This window comes from Colletes latitarsis, unplaced genomic scaffold (genome assembly GCF_051014445.1).
Source record: "Colletes latitarsis isolate SP2378_abdomen unplaced genomic scaffold, iyColLati1 scaffold0018, whole genome shotgun sequence".
Classification (NCBI taxonomy): domain Eukaryota; kingdom Metazoa; phylum Arthropoda; class Insecta; order Hymenoptera; family Colletidae; genus Colletes; species Colletes latitarsis.
The window spans coordinates 18,300,848-18,305,758 of record NW_027488369.1 but is presented as its reverse complement, the minus strand read 5'-3'; positions in this window follow the sequence as shown (position 1 = coordinate 18,305,758).

Sequence of the window (4,911 nt, the reverse complement as noted above, 5' to 3'; positions counted from 1 at the left end):
TAGAAGCTGGTTCCGATTTGTATTTTAGAGGATAACGCTGGTTATGTCTGGGATAGTTCTGGTATTTGCAATCATCTGGCTCGTACTTTCGCATTTTTCGCATTCTTGGTGGCCAGACCCTGGCCTTTTTCTGTTTTGGATCACGTAGTAATGCGGCACCACACCGAAACAGTCAATTAAACCTGGTTGCGATTAATATTTTAGAGGATAACGCTGGTTATGTCTGGGTTAGTTCCGGTATTTGCAATCATCTGGCTCATACTTTCGCATTTTTCGCATACTTGTTGGCCAGATCCTGGCCTCTTTCAGGTTCGGATCACGTAGTAATGCGTTACCACACCGAAACAGTCAATTAAATCTGGTTGCGATTAATATTTTAGAGGATAAAGCCAGTAATGTCTCGGTTAGGTATGGTATTTACCCTCATCTGGCTCGTACTTTCGCATTTTTCGCATAGTTGTTGGCCAGATCCTGGCCCTTTTCTGGCTTGGACCACGTAGTAATGTGGTACCACACCGAAACAGTCAATGGTTGCGAATAACATTTTAGTGGATAAGGCTGGGTATGTCTGGGATAGTTCTGGTATTTGCAACCATCTGGCTCATACTTTCGCGTTTTTCTCATAGTTGTTGGCCAGATTCTGGGTTTTTTCTGGTTTGGATCCCGTTGTAATGTGGTTCCACACCGAAACAGTCAATTAAACCTGGTTGCGATTAATATTTTAGAGGATAACGCCGGTTATGTCTCGGTTAGGTCTGGTATTTGCCCTCAACTGGCTCGTACTTTCGCGTTTTTCGCATACTTGTTGGCCAGATCCTGGCCTTTTTCTGGTTTGGATCACGTAGTAATGTGGTACCACACTGAAACAGTCAATAGAAGCTGGCTCCGATTTGTATTTTAGAGGATAACGCTGGTTATGTCTCGGGTAGGTCTGGGATTTGTCCTCATCTGGCTCGTACTTTCGCGTTTTTCGCATACTTGTTGGCCAGATCCTGGCCTTTTTCTGGTTTGGATCACGTAGAAATGTTGTACCACACTGAAACAGTCAATAGAAGCTGGTTCCGATTAGTATTTTAGAGGATAACGCTGGTTATGTCTGGGTTAGTTCTGGTATTTGCTATCATCTGGCACATACTTTCGCGGGTTTCGCATACTTGTTGGCCAGATCCTGGCCTTTTTCTGGTTTGGATCACGTAGTAATGTGGTACCACACTGTCAATAAAAGCTGGTTCCGATTAGTATTTTAGAGGATAACGCAGGATATGTCTGTGTTAGTTCTGGTATTTGCAATCATCTGGCTCATACTTTCGCGTTTTCCGCATTGTTGTTGGCCCGATCCTCGGCTTTTTCTGGTTTGGATCAGGTAGTAATGTGGTACCACACTGAAACAGTCATTAAAAGCATGTTCCGATGCGTATTTTAGAGGATAACGCTGGTTATGTCTGGGATAGTTCTGGTATATGCAATCATCTGGCTCGTACTTTCGCATTTTTCGCATTCTTGGTTGCCAGATCCTGGCCTTTTTCTGGTTTGGATCACGTAGTAATGCGGCACCACACCGAAACAGTCAATTAATCCTAGTTGCGAATAATATTTTAGAGGATAACGCCGGTTATGTCTCGGGTAGGTCTGGGATTTGTCCTTATCTGGCTCGTACTTTCGCGTTTTTCGCATACTTGTTGGCCAGATCCTGGCCTTTTTCTGGTTTGGATCACGTAGTAATGTGGTACCACACTGAAACAGTCAATAGAAGCTGGTTCCGATTTGTATTTTAGAGGATAACGCTGGTTATGTCTGGGATAGTTCTGGTATTTGCAATCATCTGGCTCGTACTTTCGCATTTTTCGCATTCTTGGTGGCCAGACCCTGGCCTTTTTCTGGTTTGGATCACGTAGTAATGCGGCACCACACCGAAACAGTCAATTAATCCTAGTTGCGAATAATATTTTAGAGGATAACGCCGGTTATGTCTCGGGTAGGTCTGGGATTTGTCCTTATCTGGCTCGTACTTTCGCGTTTTTCGCATACTTGTTGGCCAGATCCTGGCCTTTATCTGGTTTGGATCACGTAGTAATGTGGTACCACACTGAAACAGTCAATAGAAGCTGGTTCCGATTTGTATTTTAGAGGATAACGCTGGTTATGTCTGGGATAGTTCTGGTATTTGCAATCATCTGGCTCGTACTTTCGCATTTTTCGCATTCTTGGTGGCCAGACCCTGGCCTTTTTCTGTTTTGGATCACGTAGTAATGCGGCACCACACCGAAACAGTCAATTAAACCTGGTTGCGATTAATATTTTAGAGGATAACGCTGGTTATGTCTGGGTTAGTTCCGGTATTTGCAATCATCTGGCTCATACTTTCGCATTTTTCGCATACTTGTTGGCCAGATCCTGGCCAATTTCTGGCTTGGACCACGTAGTAATGTGGTACCACACCGAAACAGTCAATTAAACCTGGTTGCGAATAACATTTTAGTGGATAACGCTGGGTATGTCTGGGATAGTTCTGGTATTTGCCCTCAACTGGCTCGTACTTTCGCAGTTTTCGCATACTTGTTGGCCACATACTGGCCTTCTTCTGGATTGGACCGCGTAGTGAAGTGGTACCACACTGAAACTGTCAATAAAAGCTGGTTGCGAATAATACTGTAGAGGATAACGCGGGTTATGCCTGTGTTAGTTCTGGTATTTGCAACCATCTGGCTCATACTTTCGCGTTTTTCTCATAGTTGTTGGCCAGATTCTGGGTTTTTTCTGGTTTGGATCCCGTAGTAATGTGGTTCCACACCGAAACAGTCAATTAAACTGGTTGCGATTAATATTTTAGAGGATAACGCCGGTTATGTCTCGGGTAGGTCTGGGATTTGTCCTTATCTGGCTCGTACTTTCGCGTTTTTCGCATACTTGTTGGCCAGATCCTGGCCTTTTTCTGGTTTGGATCACGTAGTAATGTGGTACCACACTGAAACAGTCAATAGAAGCTGGCTCCGATTTGTATTTTAGAGGATAACGCTGGTTATGTCTCGGGTAGGTCTGGGATTTGTCCTCATCTGGCTCGTACTTTCGCGTTTTTCGCATACTTGTTGGCCAGATCCTGGCCTTTTTCTGGTTTGGATCACGTAGAAATGTTGTACCACACTGAAACAGTCAATAGAAGCTGGTTCCGATTAGTATTTTAGAGGATAACGCTGGTTATGTCTGGGTTAGTTCTGGTATTTGCTATCATCTGGCACATACTTTCGCGGGTTTCGCATACTTGTTGGCCAGATCCTGGCCTTTTTCTGGTTTGGATCACGTAGTAATGTGGTACCACACTGTCAATAAAAGCTGGTTCCGATTAGTATTTTAGAGGATAACGCAGGATATGTCTGTGTTAGATCTGGTATTTGCAATCATCTGGCTCATACTTTCGCGTTTTCCGCATTGTTGTTGGCCCGATCCTCGGCTTTTTCTGGTTTGGATCAGGTAGTAATGTGGTACCACACTGAAACAGTCATTAAAAGCATGTTCCCATGCGTATTTTAGAGGATAACGCTGGTTATGTCTGGGATAGTTCTGGTATATGCAATCATCTGGCTCGTACTTTCGCATTTTTCGCATTCTTGGTTGCCAGATCCTGGCCTTTTTCTGGTTTGGATCACGTAGTAATGCGGCACCACACCGAAACAGTCAATTAATCCTAGTTGCGAATAATATTTTAGAGGATAACGCCGGTTATGTCTCGGGTAGGTCTGGGATTTGCCCTCATCTGGATCGTACTTTCGCATTTTCGCATACTTGTTGGCCAGATCCTGGGTTTTTTCTTGCTTGGATCATCGTAGCAATGCGGTACCACTCCGAAACAGTCAATTATACCTGGTTGCGGTTAATATTTTAGGGGATAACGCCGGTTTTGTCTGGGTTAGGTCTGGGATTTGCCCTCATCTGGCTCGAACTTTCGCATTTTTCTCATACTTGTTGGCCAGATCCTGGGCTTTATCTGGTTTGGATCACGTAGTAATGCGTTACCACACCGAAACAGTCAAATAAACCTGGTTGCGATTAATATTTTAGAGGATACCGCCGGTTATGTCTCGGTTAGGTCTGGGATTTGCCCTCATCTGGCTCGTACTTTCGCATTTTTCGCATACTTGTTGGCCAGACCCTGGCCCTTTTCTGGTTTGGATCACGTAGTAATGTGGTACCACACTGAAACAGTCAATTATACCTGGTTGCGATTAATATTTTAGAGGATAACGCCGATTATGTCTCGGTTAGGTCTGGGATTAGCCCTCATCTGGCACATGCTTTCGCGTTTTTCGCATACTTGTTGGCCAGATCATGGCCTTTTTCTGGTTTGGATCCCGTAGTAATGTGGTTCCACACCGAAACAGTAAATTGAACCTGGTTGCGATTAATATTTTAGAGGATAACGCCGGTTATGTCTCGGGTAGGTCTGGGATTTGCCCACATCTAGCTCGTACTTTCGCTTTTTTCGCATTCTTGTTGGCCCGTTCCTGGGATTTTTCTGGTTTGGATCTCGTAGTAATGTGTTACCACACTGAGACCGTCATTAAAAGCATGTTCCGATTCGTATTTTAGAGGATAACGGTGGTTATTTCAGGCATAGTTCTGGTATTTGCAATCATCTGGCTCATACTTTCGCATTTTTCGCATACTTGTTGGCGAGATCATGGCCTTTTTCTGGTTTGGATCCCGTAGTAATGTGGTTCCACACAGAAACAGCCAATTGAACCTGGTTGCGATTAATATTTTAGAGGATAACGCCGGTTATGTCTCGGTTAGGTCTGGTATTTGCCCTCATCTGGCTCGGACTTTCGCATTTTTCGCATACTTATTGGCCAGACCCTGGCCCTTTTCTGGTTTGGATCACGTAGTAATGTGGTACCACACTGAAACAGTCAATTA